Source organism: Vicia villosa, linkage group LG5 (assembly GCF_029867415.1).
Source record: "Vicia villosa cultivar HV-30 ecotype Madison, WI linkage group LG5, Vvil1.0, whole genome shotgun sequence".
Lineage (NCBI taxonomy): Eukaryota > Viridiplantae > Streptophyta > Magnoliopsida > Fabales > Fabaceae > Vicia > Vicia villosa.
The window spans coordinates 12527029-12540808 of record NC_081184.1 but is presented as its reverse complement, the minus strand read 5'-3'; the positions used below and the strand labels follow the sequence as shown (position 1 = coordinate 12540808).

At 35.5% G+C, this 13780-nt stretch overlaps 1 long non-coding RNA gene across 1 annotated transcript; it reads right to left on the bottom strand.

The window, feature by feature from the left end:
- Window positions 1–562: 562 nt before the first annotated feature.
- On the bottom strand, window positions 563–1206 carry LOC131606286 (uncharacterized). The gene is made up of 3 exons (XR_009284796.1): window positions 1047–1206; window positions 926–952; window positions 563–822 (listed from the first exon to the last, which is right to left on the bottom strand). It is a non-coding gene; the product is annotated as an uncharacterized LOC131606286 (long non-coding RNA).
- Window positions 1207–13780: the final 12574 nt, after the last annotated feature.

The following is a 13780-nucleotide window of genomic DNA, read 5'->3' as shown; positions in this document are numbered from 1 at the left end:
TTATTTTTAGTTAGTGAACTAAACTATAATGTATAAACAATTATAAAACCAAACCAAAACTTAACTCGAACCGAATCAAAACTAGAAATGAAAAATATTTAAAACAAGTTAAATTTGTTTTAAAAAGAAATTGAAAAATAGCTTTACGGTCCGATTCTTAAATAAACAATTCGGTATGAGAAAGTTTGTCTTCTAACAGTTCAGTACGTGGCAGAATTTCGAAGCAGTATACAAAATTAATAATTTTAGTTCGGTTCAATTTTTAATAAATTGAAACAGTTTGGTTAAATTCGAATAAATTTTTTACTATGATGTGATTCAATTCGATTCAGTTTTCTTAGGAACGGTACCATAAACAACAATAAAGAAATTTCAATGATAATCATTGGATTTTACAGGATAATATCTTTGCAACTATACGATGCAATTTTAAGATTTAAAAGCAAAAATGGTTTAAGAATTGATTCATAATTAAGAAAAACAAAAAATCAACGAAAAAAACCAACATTGTAATTAAAAAGATTTTTCAAAATCTATAAATTCTAGTGGCTGATAAAACATATTCCAACGAAATTAAATAGTATTTTTTCATATTTTATCATTTTTACTTCTAATTTTTAAAGTTAATTTAACAACATTATTTGCGTTATTATGATATGAAAAAAGAAAATAAAATAACACATTATAAGAAATATTCAAATATTTCTCAACATGATTGTTATGCTTAACGACATTCACAAAAACCCGATAAGCAATGTCGTTTTCGTGGAGGCAAGCACGTATCTTTTGGACAATCTTTGAATGATCGACAAGGAGTGAAAGCTGAGATATCAAACAAGAAAAAGAAAACGTTACCAAAATAAGATGAAATATTGTGATAAAAATATATATGAAAAAAAATAAGATGGTGGGAAAAATAACTCACATCCAATAAGTTCCAAGTCATGCTTTCCTATAAAAGTAAAAGAAATTGTATTAAAATTCGATGCAATATTAAGTTTTCAATAAAATATTAATATTATATTTTATGGAGTAATTTAACCTACGTCCACCGGTTACATTAATAACTATAGATGAAGAAAAAACGATCCAAAGATAAAATAATGTGAGAATTTGAGCCATATTTTTCCTCCAAATAACAAAAAAGAAGATTAGTTTGTTACTTTTAGAAGAAAAGCTTCAAGTTTTGATGGTTTTAAAGATATTAATTTAGCACATGAAAGTTGCAAGAAGCCATTTTAAAAATGAAATGATTGGTCTGAATGGTACCTCATTATTTAATATTTTTCTCTTTAAATTGTCATTTTCTTTATTAAAATTTTAATTTTTTTTCTACTTAACCTTTCATGGTAGTCAAGGAAATAGAAGCCCGCAATAGAAATAATATTGAGGGTGATTAAAAAAAATATTGAGGGAGATTCTTGAAAAATATTTTGGAGGTGCGGAAAAGGTGAAAGAGGTGAGGTTACAAACTCACCAGAGAACATATGAATTGCTTCAGATGGATGATAGCGAAAGCATAACTAATTTCTACACTAGGGTTACAAAACTAGTTGATCAAATCAAGATATGTGGAAAAGTGTTAACAACAAGAGTTGTTGTCTCAAAGATCTTGAGGTCGTTGTCCCCTAAGTTCGACCACATAGTGGTTGTAACACCACTAATGTAACACCCCAATTCTACCCATGAAATTTAAATAAAAATCAGAGTATAAAAATTCACAAATGAAACAATTGAGGTATCACATATTCATTCTCAAAGACAAATCACCTCGTCGCATAAAGCGGATACATAGCATTCATAGAAGTATGGAAGAACCGACAACATCGAATGATAGTCTTTAACATAAAACAACTTCCATAGAAGTGCAACGGGAACTCAACAATTAGTTCAAAGGTTTCATAACATCTTAATTCAACAATTAACACAATTAAAGTGGCAATCTCAATTAAACAACTCAAGTATTTGCCAAAACATAATAAATCAATAGCAAGTAAATTAACGCGTTCGTCCCCCCGAGTGCTACGTATCAGAGCGACAACGACTCAAGACCAACTCGGCTAACCTCCTCTCAATGCGAATCACCTGCACGTTACCAATATAAAGGCAACGGCGAAACAAAGAAAGGGTGAGATATCAATTCATATAATCGAGCGCATGATAAATTATATATTGGAAATTAGACATATGCGGTTAATCACATTCACAAGAATTGATCTCATCATATTATTCACAAAGTCATTAATTCACTATTCACATACTTCCGTCATATAACAAGTCACAAAGATACAATCACAATATATTCACAAAATGTCACAAGGTATAACTCACTTAAGACACATGGGACATGACTCATGTATATGCATGTGGTACCAATCGGAGCTTCAACCCCCGTCACCAATTGCCATTTGGCCCGTCATGTTTGCCATAGTTTTCAGGCCGTCATGTTTGCCATAATTTTCAGGCCGTCATGTTTGCCATAGTTTTCAGGCCGTCACAGAGTATATGCAAATGTATGTGACTCGATGAACCGAACATCACACAACATCATCATCATTTACTTCACAAAATATTCATCACAAGGCACACGCCCATATCACAATTATCATTATTAACTCAAGTAATAACACTCACACATTTTACGACAACATCACGTAAACAACGGAACAATTCCGGCAATTCATCAAATCAACAAATGATACCATTAGCAAAAGAATTACAAAGATATTCACAACAATCACATTCACGGTCAAATCCGCAAGGTACCGTAATTTACCGCTAAACCGAATAGTTAATCTAAGTTCAATTTATTCTAATTAGATAGGCTTACTAAAAATTAATTCAACTATTAATTTAATCAACCAATTAATATTACAATTTCGACAAAAGAACACCACCACGTTAATGTACTAATTAAGCTTAGCTACCACGTCAATTTTCGTCAAATTCCGGACAACTAAATATATCGCTTAATTCGGCTATTTCGATCAAATGAGACTATTTTGCCTTGCATTTTATTCATCCTATAACTTACTACTTACTGTTTATCAGTTCAATCATATTATATTAATTTATATATCATGTATTAAGCCATTCCCTCTATTACTAAATTAATAAGCATGGAACAAGCATCAGTATTTTATTGCAAATAGTGAACAAGAACAAAACAGAGACAAAACAAAACAAGGAACAAGCGCCGCCTGTCATGACTAGTTACTTAATTTCATATTTTCTTTTGTCCTTCGATATACAGTACTTAACAACAACCATAGCAACTGCATGTATTAGATTTTCTATCTGTCAACAACGATAAACAGGATCCCCACGGCAAAGCAAAACCTAAATCCCCAATTCCCACATATAATTTCTCATAAACCCCATTATAGAAAGAAAAACCCCACCCTTACCTTGGCTTGAGTGCAGCTCTAATGGATTCTTGGAGAAATTTGGAGAAAATATCTCTTGAATAGAATCCCTCTTTGGCCTCCTTCTTCCCTCTAAAACCCTAGTTTTCTTTCTTTCTCCCAAATGACTCTATTTCTTTTTCTGGTTTCTCTACACTAACTTAAACCCCTTTCTTCACTAAAAACCTTTTTTTTTTATAACATTGGGCTTAATAAATAACACCACAATTCTATTCTTCATTTAAATAAAATAAGCCCAATATTCTCCTTAACATAAAATAAATAAGTTAAATTACTACTTCTAATAATATTCCACTATTATTCTATTAAAACAAAATATTCAATTATTTAATATACCGGTTAATACTCAATAACTAATATTTACGGTCTAATCTCAATTAGTCAGAAAATTCACAAAATGCTACATATTAGCTTATTAATATTTCTAATACTAAAAATATTAAAATTTTTGATTAAATGTCGATCCGCTATCCCGAACTAATATCGACTAAATCGCTTCAAAACGCGAAAATTCAATAAACATCACAAACGTCTAAATTAAGCGAATAAATAAATTTTCGGGCGTTACAACTCTCCCCCACTAGAATATTTTCGTCCTCGAAAATAGAAATTTACCTGATTCAAATAACTCGGGATAGGAGTCTCGCATCTTGCTCTCCAACTCCCAGGTTAGGCTCTCACCAGCAGCTCCCAACCAGACAACTTTCACCAATGGAATCTCTTTGCCTCTTAGAACCTTCACTTCGCGATCCTCAATTCGCACAGGCATCGTCTCCACTGTGAGATTATCACGCACTTGCACATCGTCCATCTGGATCACATGAGACGGAACTGAGACATACTTCCGGAGTTGTGACACATGAAACACATCGTGCAAATTAGCAAGATTTGGCGGTAACGCCACACGATAAGCAACTTTCCCAACTCGATTCGATATCTGATACGGACCAATAAAGCGAGAAGTGAGCTTCTTAGACTTCAGAGCTCGTCCAACACCAGTCACAGGTGTGACCCTCAAAAACACATGATCACCAGCTTGGAATTCCAAATCCTTTCTCCTCTTGTCATGGTAACTCTTCTGCCTACTTTGAGAAGCTTTCATCTTATCTCGAATAAGCTTCACTTTCTCCGTAGTCTCTCTAACAATCTCAGGTCCAAGTACCACACTCTCTCCCGACTCGTGCCAACATAACGGAGTCCTACACCTCCGACCATACAACGCCTCAAAAGGTGCCATCCCAATACTAGAATGGTAACTGTTATTGTAAGTGAACTCAATCAATGGAAGATAAATATCCCATGAACCTCCCTGCTCAAGAACACATGCTCTCAATAAATCCTCCAATGATTGAATAGTCCTCTCGGTCTGACCATCTGTCTGCGGATGATACGCCGTACTCAACCTCAACTTAGAACCCAACGCCTCTTGCAAACTTCTCCAAAAATCAGAAGTAAACCTCGGATCTCTATCCGAAACAATACACAAAGGTACACCATGCAACTTCACAATCGTCCTGACATATAACTCTGCTAACTTCGCAATCGGGAATGTGATGTTAATAGGTATAAAGTGTGCTGACTTCGGAGTCTCCCATTGTAACACAGCATCAACTTTAGAAGGATCCACGGCAATGCCACTACCAGAAATAACATGACCAAGGAAACTAACTTCATGCAACCAAAATTCACACTTAGACAACTTGGCATACAACTGCTTCTCTTTCAGAACTTGCAACACAATTCTCAAATGCTCTTCATGCTCTCCTTCAGATTTAGAGTAGATAAGAATGTCGTCAATGAATACCACCACAAACCGATCCAAGTAAGTATGAAAAATACGGTTCATGTACTCCATGAATACTCCCGGCACATTAGTAACACCGAAGGGCATCACCGAATACTCGTAATGTCCATACCGAGTCCTGAACGCGGTCTTCTGAATATCGTCTTCTTTTACTCTAATCTGGTGATATCCGGACCTCAAATCAATCTTAGAAAACACACTAGCACCCACCAATTGATCCATCAAGTCGTCAATTCTTGGAAGTGGATACTTGTTCTTTATCTTCACTTTATTCAACTGCCGATAATCAACACAAAGTCTCATACTTCCATCTTTCTTCTTTACAAGCAATACGGGTGCTCCCCACGGTGATACACTTGGTCTTACAAACTTTTTCTCAAGCAATTCTTCTAATTGCTTCTTCAATTCAGATAACTCTGATGAAGACATCCTGTACGGTGCCATAGAAACAGGTCTGGTACCAGGTACAAGATCAATCGGAAACTCAACTTCTCTTTCAGGAGGTACATCAGGAATGTCATCAGGAAACACTTCAGAAAATTCTCTCACCACCTTTAACTCATCAATTCGAACTTGATTCTCAAAAGAAAAGGACGCCATCAATGAGAACATTTGCGCTTCGTCTTGCATCAGTTGCTTCAATTGCTTACCAGTCAACAAACCAACTCCTTCTTCTTCAAGAGAAGAAAATCACACCGTGTTGTTAAAACAATTGATATGAACGTAGTTGCGTTTCAACCAATTCATACCCAAAACCACATCCAAACCAACAAGCGGTAAACACACAAAGTCAACAACAAAGTCCCTATCAAAGATTAACAGAGGACAATCCAAGCACATTAGAGAAGTAGTCACCGTTCCCTTAGCGGGGAGTACGACAACCATTTCTCCATTCATAGCAGACAAAGTAAGACCCAATCTTTTCACACAATCAGCAGCAATAAAACAATGAGTGGCACCAGTATCAATAATAGTAATTAAAGGAATGCTATTAATGAAACAAGTACCTCTAACAAGGCCATCCTCACTAGATGTCTGAGTTCCTGACAAAGCGAACACTTTACCACCTACAGTTGTCTTCTTTGGCTTCTGACACTGGCTATCAAAATGCCCCTCCGCACCACAGTTAAAGCAAACAACATCCTTATGCTTACAATCAGATGACATGTGTCCCATCTTACCACAACGATAACACCTCTTCACATCAGTAGTACAAGCATTGCTCTTATGACCAGGTCGACCACATTTGAAGCATATAATCCTAGCAGGCGCATCTCCCCCACTAGTCTTATGACCATGAGTGACTCTTTGCTTCCCTTTACCAGCATCATACGGTTTCTCGCGGCTTTGTTGATTCTTGCCCCTCTTCTCATTAATAACACGATAATGAGCATTGTTTTCCTCCTCATAAATCCGACAACTATCCACCAAATCCGCAAAAATACGGATCTTCTGGTAACTAACCACTTTCTTGATTTCTGGACGCAACCCATTCTCAAACTTGATACCCTTGGAAAACTCACCATTTGCACCACCATAGTATTGGTAAAACTTAGCCAGCTCACCAAACTTAGCAGCATACTCCACAACAGACTTGTTCCCTTGTTTCAACTCAAGGAATTCTATCTCCTTCTTACCATGGACATCCTCAGGAAAGTATTTCCTTAAGAACTCCATGCGAAACGCAATCCAAGTGATCTCCTCACCATGAGCCTCCAACCTCCTACGAGTCTCTAGCCACCAATCATCCGCTTCCTTAGCCAGCATATGAGTGCCATATCTAACCTTCTGTGGAGGAGTGCAATCCATAACACGGAAGATTCGCTCGATCTCCTTCAACCAATCAAGAGCACCATCAGGGTCATGCGTACCCTTGAACACCGGCGGATTCTCCCTCTGGAAAGTCGCCAAACTACGAGATCATGCATTCTCGTCACCATTAGGTTGGTTCTGCATAGCATGAGCCATCGCTTCCAAAGCAGCAGCTATCGCAGCGTCATTCCTCCCAGCCATAGCGTCACTACAACACAAAAACAATCAGCACAAACAACAATACATGATTGTTAGACTACACTACGACTCTACACTTGGCCGGACAAGACCGACCTGCTCTGATACCACTAATGTAACACCCCAATTCTACCCACGAAATTTAAATAAAAATCAGAGTATAAAAATTCACAAATGAAACAATTGAGGTATCACATATTCATTCTCAAAGACAAATCACCTCGTCGCATAAAGCGGATACATAGCATTCATAGAAGTATGGAAGAACCGACAACATCGAATGATAGTCTTTAACATAAAACAACTTCCATAGAAGTGCAACGGGAACTCAACAATTAGTTCAAAGGTTTCATAACATCTTAATTCAACAATTAACACAATTAAAGTGGCAATCTCAATTAAACAACTCAAGTATTTGCCAAAACATAATAAATCAATAGAAAGTAAATTAACGCGTTCGTCCCCCCGAGTGCTACGTATCAAAGCGACAACGACTCAAGACCAACTCGGCTAACCTCCTCTCAATGCGAATCACCTGCACGTTACCAATATAAAGGCAACGGCGAAACAAAGAAAGGGTGAGATATCAATTCATATAATCGAGCGCATGATAAATTATATATTGGAAATTAGACATATGTGGTTAATCACATTCACAAGAATTGATCTCATCATATTATTCACAAAGTCATTAATTCACTATTCACATACTTCCGTCATATAACAATTCACAAAGATACAATCACAATATATTCACAAAATGTCACAAGGTATAACTCACTTAAGACACATGGGACATGACTCATGTATATGCATGTGGTACCAATCGGAGCTTCAACCCCCGTCACCAATTGCCATTTGGCCCGTCATGTTTGCCATAGTTTTCAGGCCGTCATGTTTGCCATAGTTTTCAGGCCGTCACAGAGTATATGCAAATGTATGTGACTCGATGAACCGAACATCACACAACATCATCATCATTTACTTCACAAAATATTCATCACAAGGCACACGCCCATATCACAATTATCATTATTAACTCAAGTAATAACACTCACACATTTTACGACAACATCACGTAAACAACGGAACAATTCCGGCAATTCATCAAATCAACAAACAATACCATTAGCAAAAGAATTACAAAGATATTCACAACAATCACATTCACGGTCAAATCCGCAAGGTACCGTAATTTATCGCTAAACCGAATAGTTAATCTAAGTTCAATTTATTCTAATTAGATAGGCTTACTAAAAATTAATTCAACTATTAATTTAATCAACCAATTAATATTACAATTTTGACAAAAGAACACCACCACGTTAATGTACTAATTAAGCTTAGCTACCACGTCAATTTTCGTCAAATTCCGGACAACTAAATATATCGCTTAATTCGGCTATTTCGATCAAATGAGACTATTTTGTCTTGCATTTTATTCATCCTATAACTTACTACTTACTGTTTATCAGTTCAATCATATTATATTAATTTATATATCATGTATTAAGCCATTCCCTCTATTACTAAATTAATAAGCATGGAACAAGCATCAGTATTTTATTGCAAATAGTGAACAAGAACAAAACAGAGACAAAACAAAACAAGGAACAAGCGCCGCCTGTCATGATTAGTTACTTAATTTCATATTTTCTTTTGTCCTTCGATATACAGTACTTAACAACAACCATAGCAACTGCATGTATTAGATTTTCTATCTGTCAACAACGATAAACAGGATCCCCACGGCAAAGCAAAACCTAAATCCCCAATTCCCACATATAATTTCTCATAAACCCCATTATAGAAAGAAAAACCCCACCCTTACCTTGGATTGAGTGCAGCTCTAATGGATTCTTGGAGAAATTTGGAGAAAATAGCTCTTGAATAGAATCCCTCTTTGGCCTCCTTCTTCCCTCTAAAACCCTAGTTTTCTTTCTTTCTCCCAAATGACTCTATTTCTTTTTCTGGTTTCTCTACACTAACTTAAACCACTATCTTCACTAAAAACCTTTTTTTTTTTATAACATTGGGCTTAATAAATAACACCACAATTCTATTCTTCATTTAAATAAAATAAGCCCAATATTCTCCTTAACATAAAATAAATAAGTTAAATTACTACTTCTAATAATATTCCACTATTATTCTATTAAAACAAAATATTCAATTATTTAATATACCGGTTAATACTCAATAACTAATATTTACGGTCTAATCTCAATTAGTCAGAAAATTCCCAAAATGCTACATATTAGCTTATTAATATTTCTAATACTAAAAATATTAAAATTTTCAATTAAATGTCGATCCGCTATCCCGAACTAATATCGACTAAATCGCTTCAAAACGCGAAAAATCATTAAACATCACAAACGTCTAAATTAAGCGAATAAATAAATTTCCGGGCGTTACAGTGGTAGCCATAGAGGAATAGAAAGATTTGTCAAAATTGACAAAAGAAGAGCTTCAAGGGACGCTTGAATCTCATGAACAAAAAATGGATGAAAGAGCTTCAAGCGATGTGGCTTTGTAGGCTCAGTCAGCAAAAGAAAAGAAAGGCAAAGGAGTATGGTCACTATTCAGTGTTTTAATTGTCCGAAGTATGGTCACTATTCGATAGCTTGTCCAACAAAGAATGAGAGTCAAGAAAGCGATGCAAAATTTGTAAAACATGAAGAAGAAGAGATGTTGTTCATGGTCACAACAAGTGATGAAGATAAATTCAAGGATCAGTGGTACTTGGATTCAGGATGCTCATCACACATGTCTAGAAGCAAAGATTGGTTTGTCAACATAAAGCCCTCAACGAAGAACATGGTGAAATTCGCAAATGACAATACCCTAGAAGCTGAAGGTATTGGTGATGTTATGATTACAGGGAGAGATGGAAAAAGGTTAGTAATTTTCAATGTGTTGTACATACCGGGAATGAAGAGAAACTTGCTCAACATTGGGCAGTTGGACGAAAAGAATTACAAGGTGTCGATCAAAGACAAAATGATGAGATTTGTCGACGTAAGTGGTAGGTTGATCTTGAAGGCTCCTATGTCTCAGAATAGAACCTTCAAGATTGAACTCAATATGATGGAGCATGAGTGCCTTGCAAATGCAGCAAGCAAAGATGAATGGGTATGGCACTATCGACTAGGCCATCTCAACTTCAATGACATTAGAGATTTGAAAAGAAGAAATATGGTTTCAGGGTTGGCAGAAATCAACATTCCAAGAGAAGTGTGTGAAGAATGTGTGCATGCAAAGCAGCACAAGAACAACTTCAGTAAGGATGCAGGATGCAAGTTGAAGGCAATCCTTGATGTCATATACTATGATGTATGTGGACCAACCCAGGTGGATTCGAATGGAGGTAAAAAATACTTTGTTACATTGATAGATGATTTTAGTCGAAAACTATGGACTTACCTGATCAAGAAGACAAGTGAAGTGATCGAGGTATTTTCCAAGTTCAAATTTATCGTCGAAAGACAAAGTGGTCGAAAGCTCAAGGTTTTGAGAGCTGATCGTGCTGGAGAATATGTTTCGAAAGACACTCAAAAGCAACTTAGTCGCCACCAAAGTTTGTTTTTTAAAAGAGAAACCTCAATATAATCCTAAAGAACAAACATATGATCATCGCAACAAAATTTAGGCCTAGAAGTCGATTATGCGTGGGGAAGGTTTTAGAACCTCATGACATCCGTTAAAAATAAGGTTACCTTTAGTTAATTTTGTGAATAAAAGTGTTAGCCTAAGGTGTTATTTTTCTCCTGATTATTATGACATATTTACAAGTAACATTTAATGTTTTCTTTTTCAATTTTTTTTTGTGTTGCAATATTCAAACAAAGGAGTATATTCAAAACAAAATTTTAAGATCTTGTTTTGTGAAACAACATCATCGCAGTATGATTATGAATAAATTTCTCAATGTTGTCAACCGAAGGAAACAAGAATGTTTTCTTTCAGTGACAACATTGGGAAGTTATTCAAAAAATATAACAATGACCTTGCAAGAGGCGGAAACAAAAACAAGAACACCGTTATGTGAGATAGATTGCAAAAACATAAAAATATTTTGTTCAAGGTTGATGTTAGAAGAATAAAAACTCAAAACTTTGAAATATTTCATAACGAATTAAGAAAACTTCAAGATTTTTCTATCTTATATAATATAATTTCAATGAATGATTTTACAAGTTTAAATAGTCTAAGGGTTAATTAGGTTTAGGGTGCAACTTAATGAACTAGTTTTTTAATATTTAAATCAGTGTATCTAACCCCTCTGTTATCGAAGACATCTAAGGAATAGATCAAAGGCGCCCCTTTTAAATAATTAAGAACATACGCAGCAATTGATGTGATTAGAAACATGTCCTCTAAATTAGTTTTTCCTTTGAATATATATTCAAACTGAGGGAATAGATGGTATTTTAAAAATAAATAAGTAAAATATGACACGTCCAGGAGTTATTGTTTATGGTGATTTCCGGTAAACAACCGCTAGTCTTCCAAACTATAATAAATATGATTTGGTTACTCGCAGGATCGACTAGATTGATCCTAGGACACATAGTCAAAAAGATTGTTATCAATGTTCATTCGAACCATATTCATGATTCGTCTTCTTCAATAAGCGTTGTTCGATTAAAGAACAAGTAATCTTGATAATCACTTTGTTATATGTAAGTATGATTTCAATGAAAAGATAAGTAACATAACATATGAAACTAAAAGGACTGTTAAAACGTAAAGAATCTTAGAATGCAGGAACGTTAAAGACTTTGAAAATAAATAACATGAAAGTAATTCGAAAGTAAATGACATTAAAGTAAAGATACAGAAATGTAAATGGCAAGAAGTAAATGGAATGCAGTAATTCTGAAAGATATTTGAAAACGAAAGATAATACACATGTATTGAAGTGGTGGTGTCATACGTACATTTTCTCAGCGAACTCTTTCTCTTAACACTTGATACTTGAGTAAATATGTGAGTGATTTGTACAAAATGAACACACAGAATCCTAACATTAAGACTCCTATTTATACTAGTTTCGACCTTAACGGTCCTACACTAATCTGCTGCCACGTCTCTCATAAGAACTTCCAGCGACGCCATCTGTTACTTGGACAGTTACGAAACCGTCTTCGAATTTCAAATCTTCCCGCCTGAGTCCGTCTTCGACGCGTGGCAGTGTATTAAAAATACTACGAAAATACGCTAAGTAGTAATACTTGAATATATTTTATAAATTTTGTCTAAGTCCCCGAAGACACATACTTTCACTAGCTTTCAGTATTCATTATCTTCATAACGAACTTAGAAATCTTTATTCTCGAAGCATGGCCATCAGTAGCCATTCTTTTATTTCTAAGGGATGGCCATCAGTAACCATCTTTCCTTCGATTTTCCACTTCTTCGTAGGACAAATATTACAAGACGAAATCTTCAGCTAACAAATTGCCCCCAATAAATGCCTGTTTCGAAAATCAACAGAAATAGGCGTTTCTTGTCATCATAAGATTTCGTTTCTTATTGATCTTTGAGAGTTCCAAGACTGTTGACTAACGTCATAATCATTGATGACCCTGTTCCCGAAACATCTTGTCATTTTCAAAGATGTCTTCTCATAACTTACATTCCCACGTTTTTGACCTTACTTCTTGATCATTACTCCTACATACTAGGAGTGAAGCTAATTTATTCGACCGCCGTCGGATTAAATCACCAGCCGCCACGTGTTCTTTGGGTTTTACCCAAAAGATTTAAAAAGGGTTTCCGTTAAACCTTTAAATACTTGGTCTTGCACTTCTATACAACCTTTCATTCCTATTTCTTCATCTTCTTCAACAGAAAAACCAACATCCTCAATCTTTTCAAAATCTTGCTTTCTCAATCAAAAATCTCTCTATGGCTTCATCTTCAAATGTTCTTCAACCTCTTCTGAAGCTCCAATCAACAACACGGTCTGGAGAACAAGAGCACATTCCAAACCCTAACACCGAAGAAGTACGCACTATTTACGCTTCCCAGGTAATCATTCCCTTTGAACTTTCTGGAAAATCTCTTGCTTTTATGGGTCCGATACCAGGTGAAAATATTTCATCTCTGAATAGATTCTTCCCTGCTTATTACAAGACTAGACCATTAGTTAGCAAAACTAAGATAGATGAAGATGGCTGTTCTCCCTTAGGAGAATCTGCTAACATTGAAGAAACTTCAACTGTAACCCCTTTGGCTTTGACGAAAATTAGGTTAAACTATATGACCAACTTTGTAAAAGTGTTTAGGTCAATTCCTTTAGCCAAAGATCCTGATTTGTACTATGCCTGGTTAGAAAAAGTAGAGAAACAGAAAGAATCCTTCTGGAAATCGTTAGGAATATACGATTTGATTCAACTGTCAAAAACAGGCTTAGAATATAACCAACCCATGCTAGTAGCAGCGGTTCACTTTTGGGATGCTTCTCACAACACTTTCCATCTCCCATGTGGAATGGTTACCCCCACTCTTTTCGATGTGGCTGCGATCACAGGAC